We start from the raw sequence: 9820 nt of genomic DNA on the forward strand, positions 1-9820 counted from the left end.
TCATGCTCCCACCCTCCCTGTATATTCCACCTTGCATTTTCATATCTCTTTTAGCTTGAGTGCTTTCTCAAGTTGTTCCTCATTTGCACATCTTACAAATAAATTACCATCATTAAGGATGTTTGCAAATACTATTTCCCCTATCTTACTTACCAGAGTTGTTGTTAGCACAAACAGGTTAATTTTCTTCATGTGTCCTTGCACCTTCTCATTAAACCTAATTATGACAACCCCTTCTCTCTGAACTTGTTCATCTTCCTCACTTTCAGAACTCTCTCCATTGTCATTTCTTATTCTTTTATTCCCTTTGTCTCAGTTTTCATTCATCCATCCCCTCACTATCTCCTTATTCCCTTTATTTCTCCCTTCACAATAATCCATTTCTCCCCAGCTGCCTTCCTCTGATCCCAAATCCCTATCCCACTCCTTCTCCACTCTCTTTCCCTCAACAAGTTCCAAACCACTTTCACACATGCACCAACTGCGTTCTCACCCTCCACCCCATCCTTGCCCAAGCCTGCCTACCCACCCAGTCTCCATCCCACGGCCCCTTATAAACACCTGCAGCCAAATTGGCCACAGGTGTGCCTCCTTGATCCAGGCTGATCTTAACAGGCTCAAAGGGGCCGGGAGGGACAGCTGCAAGACCCGGAGTCCAGAGCACTTGGACCGGATCGAGACCCGGAACACGGATTCCGGACCGGACCGGACCCTAACACGGGATCAATAAAGTATGTCTGTCTGTCTGTCTGTCTGTTTGAAGCCCATGATCTGCTTCATGCCCGACCACACATCATTTATGCTATTCTTCTGGAGCTTGTACTCCAGATTCCTCTTGTAGGATTCTTTGCACTCCCTTGGCCTTACCCTCAGTTCACTCTGTATTCACCTCAGTACTTGTCTATCACCAGACCTGAAGGCTTTCTTCTTCATAATCAAAAGTTCCTTCAGGCCACTGGAGATCCAATGCTTGTTATTGGGGAAGCCATGTACAGACCTGGCTGGAAAGATGGTTTTCTCACAAAATTTGAGATAGTCTGTGATACAATGGGTCATTTTGTTCATGTACTCCCTGTGTGGCTCACATAACACATCCTAGACTGTCCTCTCAAAGCATTCCTGCAGTGCCTCATTAATATCAAGTCCACCTCCTTACAATCCTTGTTGACACAGGCTGCCACTTCGACATAGCTTTGGTTTTGTTTGGGATGGCTTTCACAGTGTTTCTCATTAAAAGAATTGAAGAAATTAGAAAAATTTGTGCAACTAAGCAGGTTTTGGAACTATGAACACTGGTTTCCTCACTGATAACAAAATGTCCTGGAAACTAATGCAGTGCAGGATTTCAGCAGGCCAGGGAGCATCAATGCAAAAGAGTAAACAGTCGACATTTTGGGCTGACCACCTTAATCAAGATGAATGGTCATTATGAAGTGTCTTGGCCCAAATCGTCAACTGTTTAGTTTTTTTCCATGGATGCTGCCTGGCCTGCTGAGCTCCTCCAGCATTTTGTGTGAGTTGCTTTGTTTATGATTTTCATTTTCCACCATTAGCTGGTTTCACCTCCTGGATTTATAGGCAGAACACACTGGGTGTGTCACCCACAAATTACAATATTGCTATATAAACGAGATGAAATATTCACGTAAAAATTCAAACAATTCCTGGAACATTCTTTCATTCACACAAAATAGCGTGAATAATTCACATTTAAGACAGGTTGGTGCCAATGAATTTTAATATGTTTTCTTTGTAAATATGTTGGGATTTGTTTCAATTTTGGGAAAATCTGTTTCATTTTTCAACAACGATCTCTTATGATCCCATCAACCAGTGAGCAATCTGTGGATAGATTCAAACTTGAATGATTATCTGATCTGTTTTCAATTTTTAGTGTTGATGCCCAGACACAGAGAAAACAAAAAACACAAAAATTACTTTATTAAGAAAAACAAGCTCAGTAAATTATTATTAATATAAAATAATTCAGGAAGCAGATCTGAACTACAAGTTGAACTGTGAGCAACCAAAAGGCAAATGAGAAGGGATGTGTATCACTGGAAAACTGGCTTGTTCTTTCTATTGGAGAAAATAAGCAAATGCTCTGAAAATGTAGTTACTGGTGGTAGATAGAGAGGCAGAATGAGGTTCCTGAAACAAATTTTGTCCTTCCTACTCATGAAAGGAGAGCATGTCAGCTGTCCTCACTGCATTCATCACCAACACAGTCAAAGAATGGGAGGGCCTATTTCCTCACTACCAGAAAACTGAAGGTGAAATTGTTGATGTGAAATATTTCACGTTTTCACAATTTTGTTGAACACTTTGATCTGATGAGTTTTACTTTGTAAAATTCCCAAAGTTCTCTATTTTATGACCATTCTTGATCACAAGTAGACCGTGGACAATAACAGTGCAAATTTAAATTAAAACCAGCTTTGATTAATTTGTTGTAGTGCAAACAAAGCATGCAAAGCAGAGAGTGGATGAGGAATACAGCCTGTTCAAACCTGCACACTCCAAACTTCCACGGAAATTATTCAAAGGCCAAACAATATTTACTTGCAATACTGATCCTTTTCAGTCCCACGTACGAGAACATCACTGGTGTCAGCGCCAAAGCAGATTCTTCTCTGAAATTGTCGTGTTCACTTTAGAGTCGCTAAGGCTGAAATGTGTCTCATCAGAACATAAGGCCATGCATTCTCTTGACATCCTTTTTTCTCTATATTGTGTTTCCTTTGGAATTATATGGTGGTTCTCTTCTAATTTTAGGAAAACATATTCTGTCACATCCATGCCTTTTTCATACTGGAGAGGGATCCCTAGAAAAATATAACTTAGACATCGCTTTGGTTTTGTTTGGTATTGCTCCCAGTGTTTCTCATTTAAAGCATTAAAGAAATTAGAATGGTCAGGAGTCCTGAAATTATATTGATCTATGTTGAAAAAGAGTAATAGCAAAAAAAAAAATTCATGCAACTAAGCAGGTTTTAGAACTATGGACACAGGTTTCCTCACTAGTAAAAAAACTGTGCTGGAAACTAATGAAGTGCAGGATTTCAGCAGGCCAGGGAGCATCAATGGAAAAGAGTAGACAGTCGCTGTTTCAGGCCGAGCTTCTTTATCAAGATGAAGGGTCTTGGCCCGAAATGTCGACTGTTCAGTCTTTTCCACAGATACTGCCTGGCCTGCTGAGTTCCTCCATCATTTTGCATGTGTTGCTTGGATTTCCAGCACTGGCAGATTTTCTCTCATTTGTGCAATGCAGTATTTTCTGCTTTCCCTATTCTACTGTCCAGTTTGACCTGATGAGGGTCCCTCTGCGAGTTTTCCAATTTATCTCCACTCTTTATCGCATGTTCATCGCAGTTGAAGCCAGCAATGAAAGCAGATTTCCTGGGTTATTTGCATTTTTTCTTTGGGAGTAGTATCTGTTATGGTCCGGTCTGAAGTCCGCATTCCGGTTCACAGTCCGGTCCGCGGACTCCAGACTCCAGGTCCTCCAGCTGTCCCATGTTTCGGTTGAACTTAATCATAAGCACCTGATGCTCATCTTGGGGCTGGGTATATAAGTGGCCCTGGGATTGAGTATGGTTGGGGTGTTGTCTTGTCAAGATTCCTTGGGAAGTAAGTGGCTGGTGGAAAGCTAGAATGGCCACTTACCATCTTTAGGCTGAGTTGGAGAACCATTGCTTCTTGGAGCCTTGCTGTCAGTAGTTGGAACTGTCACTGTGGTATGGATTCAGCTGTTTCCTGGGCCAGTTGGGTGGCTGTCAGCCACTCTGAACTAGGTAGGGATCTGGTTGTTTCTGTAGCCAGCCAAGGTTGTTGGCTGTAACTGTGACTCAGAGCAACCCTGATGCAGAGATGGAACTGTCTGTTGTTCTTTGGTCTTTGTCTTTCCTGTCCTTGCCCCATGGGGTAAGTCAGGCTGTTCTGCTGTTACCTCATTACCTGATGGATGGACTTGCCCCACCTTGGTGTGGAGTGAAAGTTGAGTCCTGGTTTGTTGAAGGGTAAGTCCTGGCTCTGTTTATTTGCTGTCCAGACTCATGTTAGTGTCTTGTTAAAGATGAGTCCTGGCTTGTTGAAGGAGAAGTCCTGGCTCCAACCTCCAGGCCCAAGACCCTAGGTCTTGTCATGTCTTTGCCTGGTTTGGGGTCTGAGCCTGAGTCATGACCCAGATTCTGAGTTCTTGTGCAGTCTCAGGCTTGAAGTCCATGCCCAGGCTCCTTGTTCCCAGTCCCTCGTCCTGGTCCTGCTTCCCTAGCCTAGTCTGTGACCTGTCCTGTCCTTTAGTTTTGTCCTGTCCTGCTCCTAGTACTTCAGTGTCTGTGTTCTGCATTTGGGTCCATTCCCAATGCCCCACTTATGACAGAATCAGATTTGAAATTTCCTGCAGGTAAACTTGATTTGAATAATGAAATGTTTGAAAAGTGATTATTATTTTCACCTGATCTGTCTGGAGGAGAGCAAATGTGATTAGGTGAATGGGGATCAGAGGGGGGAAGCACAATATGGGAGTGTTGAGACACAATTTACAATTGTTACTGAATGCCTGGTAAGTCGAACAACATCTGTGGTGTGAGAAGCTGAGATCACTTGGACATCATAGTGGCAAATCTATTAGACCAGCTGTCTCTCAACATTGGTGAATGAACATTGGGTGTTTGTGTGGAGTTTGCATGCTCTCACTGAATTTGTGAATCTTCCACGGCTGCTCCATTTTCTTCTACATTCCATGAAACTTATGGGTTGTTTGGTTAATTGGCTGCAATTAATTGCTCCAAGTGTCTAAGTGAGTGGTGGTGATTGACAAGAATGAGGGGTGAGGGAATAGGATTTCATTAGTTTATCAAGCACCCATTTCCACTGATTCTAGTCAGTGTTGACGTGGTGGGCTGAAGGACATGTTTCCAACTGTATGACTCCCAACTGGCCAGAAAGATACCAGTGGAAAAGGCCTCTCTGCAGCAGCTTCATCATTCTCTCTCAAAGTTGTCCTGGTCCACAATTCTACTTCCTCTATCAGTACATTCAGTGATTCCTTTCTTCCTTCATCTTTGTCTTCAAAATTCACAACAGTTCAGGAATCCCAATACACTTCAGGCTGTTCATCTTGTGTGTACACTGGCAGAACACCACTGGAGTTCTTAGTTTCATCTTCCAATGTTCCTCAATAAACTTCAAGACTTGCATAGTGTTGAATCCTTCTACCATTACACTGAACAATGCACTTATTTCTTTAACCAACAGTATTTCAACATTCTGTATACATTTTAAAACCTCCAGCATCTTTATTCCATTCCTTCTGGCATTATCCTTTGCAGATCTATTCAATACTGACCACCAATGTAAAATTGTTACTCTCTGACTAAACCCTCTCTAATTCAATGTTAAACACTGAGCAGACTTTCATTTCTGCTCTGAAGATGAGTGAGCCAGTGGAGGGCTTTGCAAATAACCAATCACAACATCATCGTCAAACCTGCTGTAATGTCTGGTCTTTGTATTGTTTGGTGATATTACTTTGATCTCACAGAAGCTGAATGGTAGCTGACACCACCACACTTTATCTCTGGCCCATTACACCAGCATGAAGCAAAATTACAAAATGTAACAAAATAAAAACATTGTTACATTTTGTAATTTTGCTTAGTGCTGGCGTAGAGTCTTGAGCTGGTTAAGCCTGAAAATTCAGTTCATCCATGGAATAAATGATGGGAGAGATATTTGTAATCCAAGGTAAAGCATAGAGAAGGCAATTACATTGACATCTGATGGTCTGTGTCCTTGTTTTAAAGGTAGACAAGCTGCGAGTCAGTGAACAACATCATAGTCCTGCCTCACTGAAGCACACTTTTAAAGTGACAGTCCATAGTAAACAAAACCTGCGGGCTCACAACACTTCGCCCCAAAGAAGAAAATTTTGAACTAGTAGAGCAAAATTTTAACTGCAAACTACAATATATAAACCAATACAGGTGCAACTACTACATAACATTGCAAAAGTATATAAAATAAACAGATTCTACTCCATACATTGTCTTTCCAGATGTTAAGCTTGCAATCTTCAATTATATTGTCCTTGCCCTTAATGTAAATTATTGTAATATCATTCTTGCAAAATCAGACTTCAGTTTAACCATCTTCTGTTTTTATCCTTCATCTTACTCAAAAACACCAATGGATTTTGATCTGTATAAACCACAAGTGATTTATGTGCAGGGCAAACATTAACATCAAAATGCTGCTAAGCTAAGTGACAATAATTCTTTTTCTATGGTAGAATAATTTCTTTGATGCTCATTGAATTTCCTTGAAAAGTAAGCTACAGGATGCTCAGCCTCATCACAATCACCCCTTTGCAGTAACACTGCTCCTGCAGCTTCATCACTGGCATCCACAGCTATAGCGAAGGGCTTTGTAAAATCAGGTGCTCTGAGCACAGGTTGATGACATAAAATAGCTTTCAATTGATCAAATGCCTCCTGACAAAGGTTTCCAAACAAACGTTTCACCCTTCTTCAGGAGATTCGTTAAAGGAAGTGCAATATCAGCAAAGTTCTTACAAAACTTGCGATGATATCCAACCATTCCCAGAAACCTTCTAAGAACCTTTTTACCTGTTTGAATGGGAACTTCAGGAAATTGCCTGGACTTTTGCCTGAACAGGAGCTAATTCACCTTGACCCACCATGTAACCAAGATAGGTCACAGTGGCATAGCCAAATTCACTACTAGCTAAGTTAACTGTAAGGTTGGCCTCCGAGAGTCTTTCAAACAACTTTTCCACTGCAGAGATATGTGCTTCCCATGTGTCACGTCTTGTGACTAAATTATCAATCTAGGTATCTGCATGTTGTAATCCTTGAATTACAGAATTAATCATTCTCTGGAATGTTCCTGGAGTATTTTGCATTCCAAATGGCAAAACATTGTATTCATACAATCTAGAAGGTGTCACAAATGCAGAAATTTCTTTACCTCTATCTGTCAATGGAACACACCAATAACCTTTTAACAGATCAATCTTCATAAGAAACTTAGCTTTTACAACTTTATCTATGCAATCATCCACTCTAGGGATAGGATAGGCAACTGTTTTAGTTATTGCATTTACCTTCCTATAATCAGTGCAAAACCTAATACTACCATTGGGTTTGTGTACTATAACACAAGGTGAGCTCCATATCAATGTTGAAGGTCTGATAATATCACTTTTCAGCATATATTCATTCTCTTGTTCAGCCAATTTACACTCTATGTCCATACGATATGGGTGTTTAATCGGTTTGGCTTGACCATTACCTACGTCATGTACTACGACCGTGGTTTGCCTGGGAACATTGGGAAATAAATGTTTAAACTTCAGAATTAACTCCTTCAGCTGCTGTTGTTGCTTTGACTGCAGATGAGCCAACCTGTTTGGCTTATGAAAAGTCTCAGACGAGTCAATTGCTTCACTGCTAGGATTGCCAAATTCATATGTTTTGACAACACTCACAGATATAACTAATGCAGCATGGAAACAGACCATCTCGACCCTTCTAGTCCATGCCAAACGCTTACTCTCACCTAGTCCCACTGGCCCGCACTTAGCCGATAACCCTCCATTCCTTTCCTGTCCATATACCTATCCAATTTTACTTTAAATGACAATATCGAACCTGCCTCTACCACTTCTACTGGAAGCTCGTTCCACACAGCTACCACTCTCTGAGTAAAGTAAAGAAAGTCCCCCTCGTGTTACCCTTAAACTTTTGCCCCCCAACTCTCAACTCATGTCCTCCTGTTTGAATCTCCCCTACTCTCAATGGAAAATGCCTATTAACGTCAACTCTATCTATTCCCTTATAATTTTAAATACCTCTATCAAGTCCCCCTTCAACCTTCTACGCTCCAAAGAATAAAGACCTAACTTGTTCAACCTTTCTCTGTAACTTAGGAGCTGAAACCCAGGTAACATTCTAGTAAATCTCCTCTGTACTCTCCCTATTTTGTTGACATCTTTCCTATAATTCGGTGACCAGAACTGTACACAATACTCCAAATTTGGCCTCACCAATGCCTTGTACAATTTTAACATTACATCCCAACTCCTATACTCAATGCTCTGGTTTATAAAGGACAGCATACCAAAAGCTTTCTTCACCACCCTATCCACATGAGATTCCACCTTCAGGGAACTATGCACCATTATTCCTAGATCACTCTGTTCTACTGCATTCCTCAATGCCCTACCATTTACCATGTATGTCCTATTTTGATTATTCCTACCAAAATGTCCCAACCTCACACTTATCAGCATTAAACTCCATCTGCCATCTTACAGCCCACTCTTCTAACTGGCCTAAATCTCTCTGCAAGCTTTGAAAACCTACTTCATTATCGACAATGCCACCTATCTTAGTATCATCTGCATACTTACTAATCCAATTTACCACCCCATCATCCAGATCATTAATGTTTATGACAAACAACATTGGACCCAGTACAGATCCCTGAGGCACACCACTAGTCACCGGCCTCCAACCTGACAAACAGTTATCCACCACTACTCTCTGGGTGGAGGGGGTAAAGTAGCTGTCTGCTTACATAAAAAAGCATCTCCAGCAGTTTCCATAGAAAATGTCCAATAAAAATTATAACTAATTGAATAATAGTTCATAGTTTTCATAGCTGTTTTTTTCCAAAGTATATTACCAGAAATAACCATATAACCATAGAACAATTACAGCACGGAAATGGGCCATCTCGGCCCTTCTAGTCCGTGCCGAATGCTTACTCTCACCTAGTCCCACCGACCTGCACTCAGCCCATAATCCTCCATTCCTTTCCTGTCCATATACCTATCTAATTTTTTTTATTTTAAATGACAACATCGAACCTGCCTCTACCACTTCTACTGGAAGCTCATTCCACACAGCTACCACTCACTGAGTAAAGAAGTTCTCCTCCGTGTTACCCCTAAACTTTTGCCCCTTAACTCTCAACTATGTTTCAACTCAATACATAGAAGTACCGACTAGAGATGGGGCAGTGTTGGATCTCCTGTTAGGGAATGCGATAGGTCAGCTGACAGATGTATGTGTTGGGGAGCACTTCGGGACCAGTGATCACAATAGCATTAGCTTCAATATAATTATGGAGAAGGACAGGACTGGACCTAGAGTTGAGATTTTTGATTGGAGAAAGGCTAACTTTGAGGAGATGCGAAGGGATTTAGAGAGAGTGGATTGGGTCAAGTTGTTTTATGGGAAGGATGTAATAGAGAAATGGAGGTCATTTAAGGGTGAAATTATGAGGGTACAGAATCTTTATGTTCCTGTTAGGTTGAAAGGAAAGCTTAAAGGTTTGAAAGCGCCATGGTTTTCAAGGGATATTAGAAACTTGGTTCGGAAAAAGAGGGATGTCTACAATAGATATAGGCAGCATGGAGTAAAGGAATTGCTCGAGGAATATAAAGAATGTAAAAGGAATCTTAAGAAAGAGATTAGAAAAGCTAAAAGAAGATATGAGTTTGGTTTGGCAAATAAGGTGGAAGTAAATCCAAAAGGTTTCTACAGTTATATTAAAAGCAAGAGGATAGTGTGGGATAAAATTGGTCCCTTAGAGAATCAGGGTGGTCAGCTATGTGTGGAGCCAAGGGAGATGGGAGAGATTTTGAATGATCTCTTCGGTATTCACTAAGGAGAAGGATATTGAATTGTGTAAGGTGTGAGAAACAAGTAAGGAAGTTATGGAACCTATGACAATTAAAGAGGTGGAAGTACTGGCGCTTTTAAGAAATTTAAAAGTGGATAAATCTCCGGGT

Source organism: Hemitrygon akajei, chromosome 3, assembly GCF_048418815.1.
Source record: "Hemitrygon akajei chromosome 3, sHemAka1.3, whole genome shotgun sequence".
Classification (NCBI taxonomy): domain Eukaryota; kingdom Metazoa; phylum Chordata; class Chondrichthyes; order Myliobatiformes; family Dasyatidae; genus Hemitrygon; species Hemitrygon akajei.